The following is an 18,392-nucleotide window of genomic DNA, read 5'->3' as shown; positions in this document are numbered from 1 at the left end:
CCCTTCACATATGAAGGGAAAAAACGCTTTCCTAAATGAGAGCTGGGATTGTGAATCAAGTTGGAGAGTCTTCTTCATGGGTTATCATGGGCTGGGCTGGTCAAAAGAAATGATATTTTGTAGTCATAGGATTTATCTTCAATTCATAAAGCACTTACCACATGCCGGCTATGTACCAGGCACTGAGCAAAGCTTTGTTAAGTAAAAAGACAACATCACAACAGTTCCTGTCCTCCATCTTTTATCCCTGCCATCTTTTGGTTTATTGCTATACTCTCCAGAGAAGAGACCCTTGAATTCTGATGTCTATTCTGAGGCCTGTGCAATTCTGTTTGGTGAGTGTCTCACAAGGTCTACTCTATCTAAGAGCATCATACCTTAGCCGTCGTCTTGTATACTTCCCAGTATAGAGTCATGTTCAAATCAATGCTTCCATTGCTACCAAAAAGGATGGATGCATTAATCTATGGATCTCCCTAAGGCTCCTCCTAATATCCTTCCCTGTCCCCCTCTCCTCTACAAATGTCATTTATTTTTATCTGTAAGGGCAGGACTGTCATTTTTTTTAATATTTGTACATCAAGCATTTAATACAGAGCTTAGCACAAGGTAAGCTCTTTATGAATGCTGTTCTTCATTCATTCTAAGGATCTTACATTCTATTAAAGGGAAAATGCTTGTATACAGGCAAAAAGAAGCACAAAATGGATATGAAGTAAATATAAAATTTATCTTGGGGATGGAGGGATGAGGACCACTAAAACGTAAAGGGATAAAGAAAAGCCTTTTGTAGGACATGGCACTTTAAGGCTTCCAACGAATACTTCCAGGTGAAATGATTAAGGCCCGTGGCAGAGAAAATGGATTTAAGTTGTATTCAGACTCAAGTCAGATGGGAAAAATTCACTGAAGGCAAAGGAATGAATAAGGCAGCCTGGTGTAATGGTCTAAGTGCTGAGTTTGGAATCTCAGGACTAAGGCTGGAATTCCAGTTCTGCTACTTACTACCTGGGTGGTCCTGATAAGGGTGGGTCAACTGTCTGTGCTTCGATTTCCTTTCAGGCAAAATGAGAAAGTTGAATAGGATGACTTCTACTGAGTCTGGTGTCAAGAAGACCCAAGTTCAAATGCAGCCTCAGACCCTTACTAGTTGTGTAAGCCTGGGCAAGATATTTATTCTGTCTACAGTTTCTTTGACTGTAAAATGGGTATAATAAGAGCACCTATTTCAGGGTTTTTGTGAGGATAAAATGAAATTATATTAATAAAGCATTTAGCACATTGCCTAGAATATAGTAGGCACTTAATCCTTCTTTCTTCCCTTCCTCCCTCCCTCTTTCCCTCTTTTCCTCCTTCTTTCCTTCCTTCCTTCCTTCCTTCCTTCCTTCCTTCCTTCCTTCCTTCCTTCCTTCCTTCCTTCCTTTTTAGAATCAATACTGTGTATTGGCTCCAAGGCAGAAGAGCAATACAGGCTAGACAATGAGGGTTAAGTGACTTATCCAGTATCATAAATCTAGGAAGTGTCAGAGGCCAGATTTGTACCAAGGGCCTCCTATCTCTAGACATCTATTGAGTCACTTCAAACTTGTTAATGTTTAGGAATATATAACTAATAATGTTATCCTGAATTCTTGTATTGTGACCTCATATCATTCATATGTGTTTAAAACCAAGAGGAGTAAGATAAGACTAAATGTTTAACTGATATCACATCTGAGCAAGTAAAATAACCAGAGGAAGGTGGATAATTCCTTTCACTTTTTTCACAGAATCAGAAATTGCACGAATCCCCTAGATCGTAATGGCATGCCCCAATCCTTCCCCCTGGAACCAGGCACACCTACTCTAAGGATGGGGAATCCAGCTCAGCAGCTGAGGATCAGATGTGTAGCTTTAAACTGTATCTGTGACACCCATCCTTATCACTGAGATCCCCTTTTCAATGTCCTCTTTGTCTAGTCTCTAGAGCAATAAAGGAGCCACACATAACCACCTGGGCAACATAAACATACTGCATGGACTCCTGATGACCTTTTTCAAGGACAGCCAGGAGTCACATACCAGACACGGAGGGAAGCACTATAGCACAATTGCTCAATCATTCTTCCAAATCTTACCTGCAACATATTTACTCCACTACCATCCCCTCCACACTGTATGGTGAATGACACCAAAATGCTGGTATTCTAATATTTATCCTCCTGCTCTGAACCCCACTATATGGTCTCTCCTTAATTCAGATGTGGGCAGAAGCTGCCAGAATTCACTTTCAGTGTGCAAATCTCAACCTTATTCCTCTCCTCTTATGTTACTATTTATCATTCCTCACTATATTTCTCATTATTAATTCATCTCTTGCTATTTATTATTTCTCTTTTTTTCTCATTTCAGGTCCTATGTACAGTTCTACAGTTGCCTAGAAGTTGCAGATTAGGGAGAAAGAAGCACAACTTGCTCTTTCTCCCATTGTCTAGGTAAGACTCATACAGTCCTGTACCTGTTCCAAATGACCCTGAGATCTACATCATCACATGGTGGCCAGTCATCAGAAACTCTTGACTTTCAAAGATCTGACAGATCACAGGTAGTAGTAAATGAACAAAACATCAATAGTCATTCTTACTTTCTCACTTTAGATTTCTTGTTCATCCATGTCAGTTGTGTCTGACTCTCTGTGATCCTATTTGGGGTTTTCTTGTCAAAGATATTGGGAAGGGTTTACCATTTCCTTTAGAGAATTTTACAGATTAGGAACTGTGGCAAACAGGGTTGAGCAACTTGCCCACAGTCACACACCTAGAAAGTGTCTGAGGCCAGATTTGAACTCAGAAAGATGAACCTTCCTGAATCCAAGGCTAGCGCTCCACAATGCCACCTAGGCTGCCCTCACACTTTAGATTGCTACATGTTTTTGTTTGATATTTAAAATCTTAATGCCAAATGCTCTTGAGTCATCTATTGAACTGCTGACCAAGAATAACTAGGGCCTCTCATATTCTGACCTCATATTGTTCACATATGTCTAAAGCCAAACACACCAAGATAAGATTAATTTATCAGGTTATGACTAGTTGGTTAGAAGAAGGCGCATCTCAACTTACATGTTACTTTTCCCATTGTCTTAGAAATAGAAAATATGTATAGTGAATATAAGATGGGATTGTCATGTAATGACACTGATTCCACAAGCCACTCACTAAAATCAGTCATTATTCTATAGTCACATTGTGTTATATGAACAGAAAGGGAGCTGAAACAAAAGTAGAATTTTTAATGTATGGCATGGTTCATAGATTTAGAACTGGAAGTCCAACCCCTTCTTGGTTGCCTTCAGTTATATAGGTTTTTTGTGTATCCTTTATACTAACTGGGCTAGTCAGGGGAAAAAAAAGTTTGATTTGACTGTGAAAAACTGAGATTTAGGACAATTGAGCTGATATTCTACCAGATTTTGCTTTGGGATTGATTAGTAGCAATGAATATCAGAGATCGCTAATCAGTACTCCTTTTAGTCTGGTTGTGAGATTATGGAGGATCCTACTGACCTATGATCCTGTACTGTTCAGATTCACATACATTTGTTTTACTACCAGTACCCAAAGATGGAGACAAAAAAAGGGAAGAAAAAAAGAATATTGTTTCTATTTTTAAGATGGTTGGAGATGAGAGTGTGAGGTCAACATTCTTTTTTCTGGTCGATGATAAAAATGTATCTGAATTTCAAGGAATTGCAACTATAGGTCCACATTTATATATTTACATGTACTTAGGGGAACAGTTCCATCCATATTTCAGTAACTGAGCAAAATGACAATTCTATCATAGAGATCAGATATTTTGCCCAATGCAAAGAAATCTTTCTTAAAAGTTCCCTTCTGAAACCCTTATTTTCATATCTCTTGCCCCTAATAGTTCTCTCATATGTATTGCAAATGATCTTAAATGATCTTTTCTGCTTTACTTAAAGAACATCTAAATTTTGATTCACTCACACTGGTATACTTAAGTAAAGACAAATTAACACTTGAAAGGAACAGTGGTCCTTATCTACTTTATCTTGAGGAATTGCTGTATCCAAAAAAGCCCCCAATATGACTTTTTCTGTAAATGTATGTTAGTCATGAGAAGATAATGGTGGCAGTTGTATTTGATATTAAGCTGAGATTATAGTTAAAGTTATGCATGTTATTACTTAAAAAATGTGGGTTTTAGGAATCATTAATCCATTATTTTAAAGCACTCCAATTTTAAAAAATTTTTATTTTGAATATTTTCCCATAGTTACATATTTCATGTTCTTTCCCTCTCCCCCAAACCCCACTAACCTACCTTAGCCGACCCATAATTCCACTGGGTTTTACATGTATCATTGATCAAGTCCTAATTCCATATTATTGATAGTTGGACTAGAGTTATCATTTAATGTCTACATCCCCAATAATATCCCCATCAGCCCATGAAAGCACTCCAATTTTTAAAAGCCACTTACAGGTTATTTAAAGGGCTATCAAAATTAAATAAATACAAATGAGTTTTTTAGCTATAATGGAGTTTAAGAAACTAGTGGCTTAATCCAGCTCAACAGTCTATTTTAAAATATGCCTATATTTTTATAGTTCAGACACCTTTTGATAATGCTCTAGCAAAAGTTATTTTTAACAATAGGAAATTTGGCAGACCTTTAATTTTGAAGGTAGACAGGGTATCCTTTCCTTCTGTTATTAATGTAAGCTGCTGATTGACACTTGAAAAGCAACTGCTTCTAACTTTTATGGGGGGTACAGGCTAATCATAGAGAAGCCTAAAGATTACTCTTACATGTTCGTGTTACATCATATGGGCTATATTACTATGTGCAGAACTCCATTTGTTGGAGCATAGGCCACTGGGTATTACTATTTATAGTATTAGAGTTTCGCTCATGACGTTTCCCATCAAAAAATCTGATGCACTTGGCCTGATTTTTATCCTCTTCTCTGTAAATTTCTTCTGGGCTGAGCTAACTTTGAAGTCAATAGGAATCTGTCTGTCATGGAGGGAGCCAAATGGCTTTGGTACAAACATGACCAGATAGTCACCTTCAAATATAAAAAGAGCTCTTAGATTTAAAAGGATTTCCAGACTGCAAATGTCTCACTCTATATGTTTTTGCCTCCGGGAATGCCAACAGGCTAATACCTTTTTGTTCTCTACTTCAATCTAGTTATAGATATGTTCTTTGTAAGACTATGATGAGGAGCTGCTAGGTGGCTCAATAGATAAAGAGCCAGGTCTAGAGTTGGAAGGGCCTGGGTTCAAATCTGAATTCAAACACTTCCTAGTTGTCTTACCCCAGGCAAGTCACTTAACCCCAGTTGCCCAACTCTTACTACTCTTCTGTCTTTGAACCAATACTTGGTTCAGTCAGAAAGTAAGGGTTAAAAAAAAAGTAAGACTGTGATGCTTTATTCTATACACTAAAAGCACTGAAAGAAATTTCTCTTTATACTTCAAATTTCTATAAGTATTTCAGGGGACTATATTAACTTTTTTAAAAATAGAATTTTTGAATGGGAAGAGGTCTTAGCAATTAACTAGTCCAACACTGCCATTTTATTTTCTTTTTATTCTGAACTCAGCACACACCAAACACTATGGATATTTCCAGATACAGAGTAGAACAGAAAAAGAAGATTGTACATGAAATTGCAGATTTTCATTATGGAGAGTTTAACCTTTCCTTCCTTCCTTCTTTCCTTCCTTCCTTCCTTCTTGTCTTCCTTCTTTCTCTCTCTCTCTCCCTCTCTCTCTCTCCCTCTTTCTTTCCTTCTTTATCTCCTCTTTCCTTCTTTCTCTCTCTCTTTCTTTCTTTGGGCTAGAAAAGTGGGGTTAATTGACTTGCCTAGGTCCATGCAGGTAGGAAGTGTCTGATGCCAGATTTGAACCTAGGTCCTCTGGACTCCAGAATTTCCCTGCCTCTTTCAAAGCAGTTTTGTAGAAGAAAGAGAACTTTGTTATTGATGGTTGTTGTTGTTCAAAAGTTTCAGTCCTATTCTTTGTGACTCCATGTGAGATGGCATTGGCAGCTCATTTTACTGATGAGGAAACCAAGGCAAACAGGGTTAAATGACTTGCCTGGGGTCATATAGTTAGTAAATGTCTGAGGCCAGATTTGAACTCAGGAAGATGAGTCTTCCTGATTCCAGGCCTGATACTATTCACCCAGCTGGCCTTCCTTCTATTTTCTCTGGATTAAAAAAAATCCTCCAGGATCTATTTTTTTTCCTTTTTCTTTATCCTTCTTGCTATCCCTATCCTCCCTCACCTTTTTATCCCCTACCCTAGAGAAAAAAGAAAAAACATATATATGTACATATATGTATAGAAAATATAGAAAAGAAAAGAAATAAAATATAAAAAAGAAATACCTATATGCATACATAGTCAAGCAAAATAGATTTCCACATTGGCTGTGCTTGAAAATATGTGGCTTAATCTGCATCTCAATTCCATAACTTCTTTGTCAAGTGGTCAAACTCCTCCCCTCTCATTTTACAGATAACTAAATTGAGACCTAGAGAAGTTCAATTATCTCTTCAAGGTCCCTAGCTAGTGAGTGGCAGAGCTAGAACTAAAATATTCTCCAATTATTAGAGAGGGCTTCTTTTATTGTACTTCACTTTGCTGCTTTTCTAGAAGTGAATTTTCTTACCAGATGATTCCAAAGGTCTCCATGAACACAGTCTTATGACTGTGGGAGAACTGAAGACAACCAAAATATTTGGGTTTTTCTGGTTCAATTATTGCTGCACAGCAGATGGGGTGGGAGTGGGGTTGATAGTTGCAGCAGGGGAGGCTGGCTGAGAGGGATGGACTATAGGTAGAAGTCCCATTATTTAAAGGGTTAGGATGGGAAAATTGAATGAGTGAATTTTCTTTTTTTTCTTAAAACCCTCACCTTTCATCTTGGTGTCAATACTTTGTATTGGCTCCAAGGCAGGAGAGTGGTAGGGGCTAGGCAATGGGGGTCAAGTGGCTTGCGCAGGGTCACACAGCTGGGAAGTGTCTGAGGCCAGATTTGAACCTAGGACCTCCCATCTCTAGGCCTGGCTCTCAACCCACTGAGCTACCCAGCTGCCCCTGAATGAGTGAATTTTCTGATCACATTCAGGTTTGCTTTGGGTGCTGTAATCATTGCTATTGTTAGTGAACAAAACTCCTGGAGAAGCTAGGAAAACAAAAAGAGATGGTGAAGAGAGTTAGATCTAGAGGAAGAGAAGAAAAATTGGGATATCCTCACTCTCCTTGACAAATCTCCTGGTTCTGGTGTTCTTACCCCAGGATCTCATATTTGATCGATGAGAAAACACTTAGCATTGAATTATAGATGATTAGAAGTCATGAACTGCCTGATCCATAACTGGTGATAGATTTTGCCCTATTAGGGGTCTTGAGGCTTTTGTTACTGAATGATTCTCTTCTTTCTTCTTCTGCTCTTAGATTGACTCAGAATTTTTACAACCACACACCCACTACCAATCCTATATACTCCCCCCCAAAGGAGAAGGGAAGAAAAAACTAGAGGAAAGAAGAAAAGAAAACAGAAAAGAGAGGGAAAAAGAAAAGAAGGGAGATGAGGAGAGAAAGGAGAAAAGTGGGGAAAGAGAGAGGGAAAAAAGGAAAGATGAGATGACAAGACAATGGATGAGAAGACAAAAATGAGACAGAAAAAGGGAAATATATCAAACATGGCATATTAGAACTGGAAGTGACCATAAAGGTCATTTATTTCAACTTTCTCATTTTATAGATGAAGTAACTTGAATCCCCCAAAAGGCTAAATTAGCAGCTGAAGGTCACAAAGGCTGAAAGGAACAGAAGAATCAGAGTTATGAGGACATGGAGGAGAGTTAAGGATATGATAAATATAAGTAACATTGTGTTCTTATGAAGTCTGTCCAACTTCGGCTTTAAAACAAAACACAAACCCTTCATCTAAGCCCTCAGTGCTACTTGGTAACCTTTTTTCCATTTCTTGTCAACTCCCTACCTATCACATCCCCACAGTGACTCGTCCAAACCTTTTGTGATCTCCTAGAACCTTTACTTCGTTGTCAATGGGAAAATATGACCATTTTAATTAGAATTAAGGCCATCTGAAGTGATACTTCTCACTCAAATCATCTCCTATCTTCATTTACACAATATTCATTCACTCCCATCTTTCTTCTTTTTAAAGATTAATCTCTTCCCCTGAGTCTTGGGTTCCATCCTCTTCTATTGGCACTCTGGAGTCACCCTCTCCCTTCTGTGAATCTTCTGTTATCTGACCTACTCCATTGGCTACTCTCATCCTACTTATACATACAGGTTCAGATGCCCTCTATCCTTTAAAAAAAAAAAGAGGTACAGGCAGATGGTTCAGTGGATAGAGAGCCAGGCCAGGAGTCTGGAGGTCCAGGGTTCAAATCTGGCCTCAGATATTTCCTAGCTGTATGATTTGGGGCAAGTCACTTAAACCCCCATTGCCTAGCCCTTATGGCTCTTCTGCCTTGGAACCAATACACACTATTGATTCTAAGGCAGAGGGTAAAGGTTAAAAAAAATCTTTCCCTTAAATCCTGCTACTGGATCCCTTTTCGGCTTTTTGCTTACCAACTTTTGGAACACAGTCAACACGCAGGGCTTCCACTTCCTTAACACTCATTCATTCCTAAATACTCAATTGTTTTTAAGAAGTGGCTGCTGAATAACTCCACAGTGATATCCCAGCAGCACCTCCAGTTCAGCAGGCCCCACACTGAAATGTATCTTTTCCCCCAAAACCTCTACCTCCTGACTTTTCTATTGCTGTGAATAAAAGCCACTCTTTCCAGTCATCTATTCTCAAAGCCTGTCACTGAACTCCTCCCTCCCTCTCACCTTCCACATTTCATCATTTCACCAGGTCCTATTAATTCTCCCTTGGCAATTGCCCTCTCATCTTTCCCCTCATTTTCATTCCCACGATCACCAGCCTAGTGCGGAGTCTCATTTACCTCTTTCCATTATTATATTTATCATATATATGTCAGTAGTGGAAAAAAAACAGTGGGTCTTGTAGGAAGAAGCCATGGCCTAGCTTCTATCTAACTGGATGAACCTTAGTTTCCTCAGCTGTAAAATGTCATCAATTACACTAGAATTACCTACCTCACAGGGATTAATGCTTTGTGAACCTTAAAGCATTATATAAATGTGAGTTATTTTTGTTGTCGTCCAAATTTCATATTTCCCCCAATGTCAATGAGTTAGTCAACGAACATTTACCAGTGGAATGAACAAAGGAGGACAATTTATTCCAAAAGTCATGAAGGGAGCTAAAACAGAGTTTGATCAGACGTCTAAGACACCAGGGGCCATCCACTGCATCCTAGGCCATCCCAGTCATTTTGACTTTTGCCTTGCCACTGGACTGAAATGACTCTGGAAGACAGAATGGGGCTGGCTACTTTGTGTAACTCTGCCTCACTTAAATTCGATTCATGCACAAGTCAAGATTTCACTCCATGATGTTGTTAGTTCTCTTCAAAAGCAAAGGATGAACCACAAGAGGGACATACCTTGTGCCAGGCTGATTAATGAGATTTAAAAATAAAATTTTTAAGGCAAAACTAGTTCCTGCCCTCAAGGAACTCACATACTAATGGGGGAAGATGACATCCAGACAACTATGTGCAAAAAAGATATATACAAGGTAAATTGGAGGTAATCTCAGAGAGAGTACACTAGCATGAAGGGGGACTAAGGAAGGATTCCTACAGAAGCAGGGATTTTAACTGAGATTGAAGAAGCCAAGGAAGCTAGGATTCAGAGTACATCTAGTACAGTACCTTGCTCACAGGCTATTTAATAAATGTAGGGGTTTCTCTGGGAGCCCAGTAACTAATAGTAGCTACCTTAAGATATCAAATGGGCATAGCTAGATGGCTCAGGTAGAGAACTAGCTCTGGCACAGGAGGTGTGGGGTTCAAATCTGGCCTCAGATACTTCCTAGCAGTATAACCCTGGACAAGTCATTTGACCCCCAGTGCTTAGCCCTAACTGCTCTTCTGCTATAGACTCAATCCTTAACATTGCCTCTAAGACAAAAAGGGCTTTAAAAAAAGACATTAAGTAAATAAATAAAAATTTAATTAAATAACTTTTCATCCTCAATAAGTTAATATAGCTATATTAACTGTAAAAATGTCCTAAAAAGTAGAACATTAAAGATGGACTTGACCTAGAACCAAGAACTTTAAAAAAATCTGATTCAATAACTGAAAAGTGGATTTATTCCTGGGTTTCTCTTTCAACTTGATGTGTTTACACTGCATATTAGCATAAATTAAAATATGCATTTTCACATTAAAAAGTAAATTAAAGCCTTGTGATAAAACAATCAAACTTCTTTTGTTTTTGTTAAATTAGAAATACCTGAAAAGACTAAAATTGCAAATTCATTTGCATTTTTAATATTCAAGGAAGAAATCCTTCCATTTATATACCTGAAGAGATCTTTTTTTTTCTCCATAAAAGTTGGTAACATTACTTAGTATATATAACAGATGAGAAATAAGTTGCTGTGATCCCATTTACATTAGTTTCTTCCTTCCTTCCTTCCTTCCTTCGCGCCCAACACTTCTTGACCCCATTTGGGGTCTTCTGATCAAAGATACTGGAGTGGTTTTCCATTTCTTTCTCCACCCCATTTTACAGATGAGGAACCAAGGCACAGAGGGTTAAGTGACTTGCCCAGAGTCACGCATCTGGTAAATGTTTGAGGAGAGATTTGAATTTAGGAAGATGAATCTTTCTAACTTCAGGTTGGGCATTCTATCCAGTGTGCCACCTAGCTGCCCCATACATCAAAGCAATTTCCCAGTTATATTATCTTGTATCAAAAAGATCTACTATAATATACAGAGAAGGATAACTTTAAGAATTTTCTGCTCTGACCTAAGTGTTGTCATGGGTGTAGAAAAAGCGGATGGATATATTAGGCATATGACAAAATGTACATCTTAATTGCTTCCAAGTATGTTCCTTCTGAGGGTCTCCTGACTGGTAATTCTTTTATTTTTCATAAGGCTCTCAAAACTTATTAACTTTTAGCTATTGCTAGAACATCTCTAGACATAGTTTGATTGCCCTGTGAGACCATATCCCATTTTTTCTTGCTGTGTAAGGGACCACACTAACCATCTAACTGTCCTTGCTGGGTTCATGATTGTACTGAAGCTATGGTGGAACCTGCTGAGTTACTGATAGCGTAGGGGGTCCACGTCAGACGGTGCCTGTGGGCTTGGTTATTATATTAGTTGTCCTCATGGGACTTGGCCCGCTGTGATGTTGGTTGTGTCAGATTCATAGAGTATTAGTCATAGCCATGTTGGGAGTCCACACTGAGTGGTGCCTGTGGTGTAAGCGATCCTCTTGTCCAACCGTATTGGGCAGTGTCGATGGGGTAAGTGATCAGGTTATGTATCTCCATCTAGCTGGACCTGCTGTGTTAGTGATCACATTGTGTATAATTGCAGGGCCACCCTGGGAATTTACTGCTATAGATCGGGAAACGGGGCAGGAGGGCAGCCAATAATTGTGCATGTTTCGGGTTGTTAGCTGTACTATTGAGTGAGATCATCAACTCCTGTAATGGAAAACAAGTTTTTTAGTTTTAAAATGGAAATAGACTTGACAATTCTAATCCTGAACCCATTTAGACCAATTTTTCCTCCTGTTATCATTGTATATAGTGATAAATGATGTGTATCAAGAATAGGGGGAACATTAAAAGGGGGAAAGGCTCTCATGTGCTAGACTAAAAGCTCACCTAATAATGCCAAAGAAAAATAAGCAGGAAAGTCACATAATTTCTCCAAAGAGAATGCTTTTATTTCTTAACAAGATAAATACACTTCAGAGGTTAATTCAAGAAGAAATGTGATTAACCAAAAAGAATAAGTATTTTGTCTGAGACCATGGATGGTCCTTTGCTAGCTGTCCTCTTGTCCCCAGAGGCATATGTTGATAAATGTTTAACAACTATCTGGGGGCTAGAGGGTGGGAGGTATACACAGGACAAACTTTTACATTTAATCTGGATTATCAACATTTTCTCCATCACTTTCTTAAGTAATTTTTTAATCAAGCCCTGATTTGTAGCATTTACCAATTTCAGATGATATAAGTGCTTACACTGAAAATTTAACAATCAGTTCTCATAAGATTGTATGAGCCAGCTTAGTAAAACTCTACTTATATGTCTAGAGCAGTGATGGGCAAAGTATGGCCCACGGGCCAGATGTAGCCCCCTGAAATGTTCTATCCAGCAGCACGACATTATTCCTAATCTGATGAATACAATGAGTAGGATACAATACAATGAAACTTTGAAAAAGTTGCTTTAGAAACAGTGACAGATGAGCATTTCCTTTCCTTTGGCCTCCTCTTTAAAAAGTTTGCCCATCTGATGGGGATATTATTGAGGATGAAGACACTAAATGATAACTCTAGTCCAACTATCAATAATATGGAATTAGGTCTTGATCAATGATACATGTAAAACCCAGTGGAATTGTGGGTCGGCTAAGGGGGATTAGGGGGGGCTTGGGGAGAGGGAAAGAAGATGAAACATGTAACTATGGGAAAATATTCAAAATAAAAATAAAAATATAATTTTAAAAAGTTTGCCCATCACTGGTCTAGAGAATTCCCTTATCTTCCAGGATCCAGAAGGAATTGCTGAAACCATCAATTCAAGCTTCATGTCCCCCTATTTTCATCTGAAAGATAATAATGAATCATAAGGCAAAAGAAGAATAAAACAAAGTTATAGACTGTGACTACAGTATAATGAGAATATGATAATTTTTGTAATAAAACTATCGAAATGAATGTTATTTTTCAAAGTATCAAAAAATCACAGAATTTCAGATGGTACCTTAGTGGACATTTGGTCTCACCTCTTGTGGTCAAATTCTTAGTCTAAGAATTCTGCCATTGCTCAAATTATTTCTGAAGCCACTCTTTCAGAAATAACTCTCTTGCAGGGCACTAGGTGGCTCAGTGGATAGATCATTCAAACCTGGCCTCAGATGCTTCCTAGCCATGTGCTTGGCCAAGTTGACAAGTCACTTCACCTCAATTGCCTAGCTCATGCCTTTCTGTTTTAGAGTTGCTACTGAGATAGAAAGTATTTAAAAAAAAAAAAAAAGTAACACTCTTGGATATTGTCCTCTAGATGTGATTTCAGTAAGGGGTGGAGTAAGGGCAGTCTTTTTTTTTTTTTTTTTCCTTTTTCTATCAATTCTAAGACAGAAGAACAGTAAGGGCTAGGTAGCTGGGGTTGTGTCTTACTCAGGGTCACACAGATAGGAAGTGTCGGAGATCAGATCTGAACCCAGTCCTCCAGACCTAGTGCTTTGTCCTTGATGCTACCTAGCTGCCCAGGACAGCCTTTATCTACCCTGATATAATGGGGATAAGGACTTAACTCTCCACATGGACTCAACTAGTTGGATTTGGACCAGGACCTCTGGCTACTTTTGCTTCTTGTGAATGTTCCTTTCCTTTTAAATTAATCTTATAAGACTTGAAGAGTCCACAGAGATGGAAGCTTGTATCTTATCCTTTCCTAGTACCCAAACAACAAGGCAGAGAGAGTGCCTAAGAAGGTGGCTTGAGAATGAAAAACCAAGTTTGGTTTTTCAACTAGACAATACCAAGGAAAATGAAACATAGCATGGTTAATAAACAGTCTTGCAAAAACTTTATTAAGGTCCTCATAAAATATAAATATTAACCTCTCATTTGACTACTTCATAAGTGCCCAGGTCTTCTTGACTGAGTCCTGTGCCCTTCTAAAATATCATTCTGCTTCTTTAAGAAACCAAATTCTCTTTAAATCACTCTTAGTGCACATTATGATTCTTTAATTTTACTATTGTTTTCTGGGTAGGAGTTAAGAGCTGCAAGAGATTTTAGAAGCCACCAAGTCAAATTCTCTCTCTCTCTTTCTCTCTCTCTCTCTCTCAACAAATAAAACCCTTATCTTCCATCTTATAATGGATGCTAAATGTTGGTTCCAAGGTAGCAGATCAATAAGGGTTGGCCAGCTGGGGTTAAGTGATTTGCCCAGGGTCAGACAGTTAGGAAAAGTCTGAGATCAGATTCAAACTCAGCATTTTCCATCTCCAGGACTGGCTCTCTAACCACTGAGCCACGAAAGGTCGCTCCCAACCTCCTCATTTTAAAGACTAGAAATTGAGTCATATTTGCTGAGGATACCATACCTAGTGTCTGAAACAGGATTTGAATCCAGGTTGTCCTGATTTCAAGTCCTGTACCCTGTCTAGTATACCACTCTGCTTTTAAAAGACCAAATCTTATTTATTTAAGCCATTCTATTAATACATATCATGTTTTTCTTATATGTCTCCTATATTTATCAATGCTTTTATGTAGGAATAAGTGGCCTATCCTAAATAGGAATGGAAAGAAGGAAAGGAGAGAAGAAGGAAGAGGATGAATAGAGGAATAAATAAAGGAAAGAAGGAAATAGCAAAAAGAAAGAAAAGTTTTTCTTCATTTAGACTAATGGGTTTTATGCTTATATCCTCAAAAACATATATGTAAATAATTCTAAAAATCTTTTATGATCAAAGTATAAAGTATCTGACATAAAAAATTTGAATTCCAATTAAAAATATTGATATGTTTTCATGTTTAATAGATTTACAATGTCCACATATTGAAGTATCTAATGTTAGTTCTTTAGCAGAATCTACAGTCATGACAATTTGAATAATAGTTTAACTCCAAGCCTTAGGAACTGGCTGAGCAAAGCAGGATAGCTTAATGAGGTGATAATGAGGAAGGAAAAATGCCCTGGTCTGCTTCAGCTTGGCTTATATTTAAATGCTTTAAATGGACCTCAGTATACAATAGAACCCCCAGGTTTTGTCCTAAGTGTTCTTTCTATAGAGTTCCACGTATATGATCTCAAGTTATGGAAATAACAACAGTAATAATTCTTCAAAATGGGTTAATGTTGCTTTTTTTGGTTAGATTCCCGTCTACAATGTTGATGAAGTTTAAAACCAGAGGAAGTATTTTACACATGGATTGAGGCAAGTTATTTAAAGGCTAGTCCACCCCCGTGGAATAGGCTTGTGTTTACAATCTCGCTGAAGAGGAAGTAGAAAACAGGACCAAGAAGGCCAGCCTGACCTTTAAGAGGCAAATTGACAGATTGTGACACTGGCATGCCATCAAGCTCTAGCCTGAGCTAAAGTTCCCCAAAGCTATTGTATAAAGTTTCAATGGAGTTGTGAGCCTTGGACTTGCTGGTGATTGTAACGACCTTTCTCTGTCTTCATTTCTGCACACTTCTCTGTAGCTTTTGTCACTGTCAATCACTCTGTTGTTCTGGACTCTCCTCCCTAGGCTTCCATGACACTGCTCTCTCTTGGTTCTCCTTTTATCTCTCTGGCTATTTTTTCTCAGTATCCTTTTCTGTTTGTAGGAAGCAGAGAAGAAGTCATGGATAAGAAAAGATTGAAAGTAAGAGGAAAAGTGAAGGATTCAATTCATTCAATAATCCAGAGGGATCAGGAACCCAGAAGAGATAGAAAGGGGATGGAATCAAGAACACAGAGTTAGCCTTAACAAGTATAGCACAGACTGTTCTGGGCCTTGGGGCCTGAAGGCCAGGCATGTTACATTTCACTCCACCTTTTGGGGTCTCTGATACCCTTGAGGGGATTTAAGAGATCTAGTCTTTCTGCCAATTGTTTCAGTGTTCCATCAATTGTAAGGGGAGGAGTCCCCTGTACTCCATTTCCATTAGCTTTCAGATTAGCTTTTACACAGAAATATTTACTCCAAAAAGGGGAGGGGTGTCCCTTCTACCCCAGTGTCATTAACCATGAAAAACTGGATTAGCTTTTATGCAGAAATATTTACTTAAGAAGGGTCCCTTGCACCCCAATTCCATTAGCCATGCATAGTTCAATTAGCATTTGCACAGAAATATTTACTTCAGAAGTTATAACCACATATATACAGATTAATCTCCCCAATATGTAGGAGACATAATCTCCCCCTTGTACCACCTCAGGTTTTGGAGAGGGGAAGGGAATTAGGTACCTAGTTTATCTCCCTTCCTATAGAGCAGTGATTCCCAAAGTGGGCACCACCTCCCCCTGGTGGGTGCTGTAGTGATCTAGAGGAGCGGTGATGGCCACAGGTGCATTTATCTTTCCTATTGATTGCTATTAAAATTTAAAAAAAAATTAATTTCCAGGGGGCTAATTAATATTTTTTTTGGAAAAGGGGAGGTAGGCAAAAAAAGTTTGGGAACCACTGCATAGAGCATAGTCCCAATTCCCCACAGGCTTGAGTTCTAGGCATACCAGCATCCCAATCCCAAGCCAGGCTGACTAACTGTACCATCCTGACTACAATCCTGGCTCCGGTGCCATGCCTGGGTCCTAGGTCTCATGGAGATCTTCTCTGGCACCTCAAAGGGAGAAGGACAAACGACACAAAATAGAAACCTTTGCCAAACCTGTTCCTTAAAGCTGGAGTAAAAGAGGGAGACCAGAAGAAGGAGCATCCTGTCATGGCACCCACACTTGTCATAGCCAGATAAAAGTTGCCTAAGAGAGTGCAGTTAGAAAGGAAGTAGAGTTGTAATTGGCTCAGTGTCACAAGTTTTAAAGATGCAGCCAGACAATCAAAGGAGGCTATCTCTCTAAACATGGCAGAGAACTCAGACACTTCCACTAGTACCCTGGTTCCATTTGACTTTTTGGTATGTAGAAGTATTTCCCCCAATACTTCTGGGGCAATCTAAACTACCTCAGAGATGACTCTGGTGGAGTAGACTCAAAACTTTAGCTCAGTTGGTCCTTCCATTGGTCCTACCAAGTTTCCCTCTAAAGGCAGCATCCCTGCCAGATGAGTTCTCATTTCAGCTTTTTTTGGCATGTGTCCAGGGTTATCATTAGTGCTTGGCTGAGTGCAATACCAGTCCAGGAACCTAGGCTCTGTAATGCCTGGATGCTGGAGCACCTTCATGATGACCTTTCAAACTCAATAGGTTCTGAAGCTCTCTTCTCTTCACTTAGAAAAGAAAAAGGACAAATAACAAAGCCAATGGCCAAGGCCTATTTCTTCTGGCCTGTATGGCCTCAGAAGGAATGAAGGCCCTAAGGCTGTGTCCTTTACTAAATGGTTTCTTACCAGATTCTATGAGCAAAAGAATCACAAAACTCATGAAGCAAAGAGATAACAAAAGCTGGCTCAGCCTTGCAGTCCTTTGAGAAAGGTTCCTCTCAAATGCACAGCTGGCCAGCTGTAACCCTTGTGGAATGTCCATCCATGCACCTTGGTCTCTCCACACATCATCATGATCCTCCCAGAAGCCATCTCTTTATTGTCTTCCACATAATGAGGTTGCAATAGAAACCTAATGAGAAAGCTAATAAGCACTCACTTGACCACCATTGCAAAAGGATCTAGATAAAGGACTATAAGAAATATGTGAAGGGAGCGATCTCTCCTGTATACTTGTATATATATCTCTGGATGCAAATAATGATAATTCGAGGTAGAATGTGTGTGTCCCAAGAGAAGTTTTTTCATTTGTTCCGGGAAGAGAGATTCATTCTGACTTGAAGAATCAGGAAAGACTTCATGAATGAGGTGGTGTTTGGGGCTTTGAAAACGTTAAATTGGATGGGCAGACATGTAAGAAAGGACATTCTTCCTGAAGAAAAAAAACAGGAACAAAGTTTTGAAAGTAGCACATGCAAAGAATAACTCATAGCCCCCCTCCCCTTTTTCTCCAGTCTCAGATAAACATATAAATTTCAACAGCATTAATAACATCACTGGGATATCCATGTACGACTTGTTTAGGAATAGATTTTAAAGTGTGTTTAGTCAGAAGCCCAAGCTTTTCCAATTATTCTAGCCAAAAGGTATCTTTGAAATCTTACTAAGTTGGCAAACTCTTCTAATTTATAGACCAAAAAATTTCCCTTTTGTTAGGCCTCATAAACAGTGTTTGGAAGTTCAAGGAAGGTGACTCAGAGGTTTGGGAAATCCATAATCCTAGGATTTTATCTTGGGAAACAGACCGTTTATTACTTTTTTTTGGGTGGGGAGGAGGATGCAAGCCAGCGTTAAAGGGTTAAATTCCTCCAGTGTAGCTGCTGAAAACTGTTTTTAGTCATATTCTCATAGCTTGCTTTATTTACAAACCTATGCTTATAATCATGTACTTTTCTTGGGGGAAGAAATTTTGAAAAGGATATTTTTGTATATCTATATTTAATCTGCATGGGTGTGTATACATGCATGTACCTCTAAGCAACATATGCATA

The sequence above is a fragment of the Gracilinanus agilis genome, chromosome 3 (genome assembly GCF_016433145.1).
Source record: "Gracilinanus agilis isolate LMUSP501 chromosome 3, AgileGrace, whole genome shotgun sequence".
Lineage (NCBI taxonomy): Eukaryota > Metazoa > Chordata > Mammalia > Didelphimorphia > Didelphidae > Gracilinanus > Gracilinanus agilis.
The sequence above is the reverse complement of the archived record's forward strand: the minus strand, read 5'-3'. Positions refer to the sequence as shown.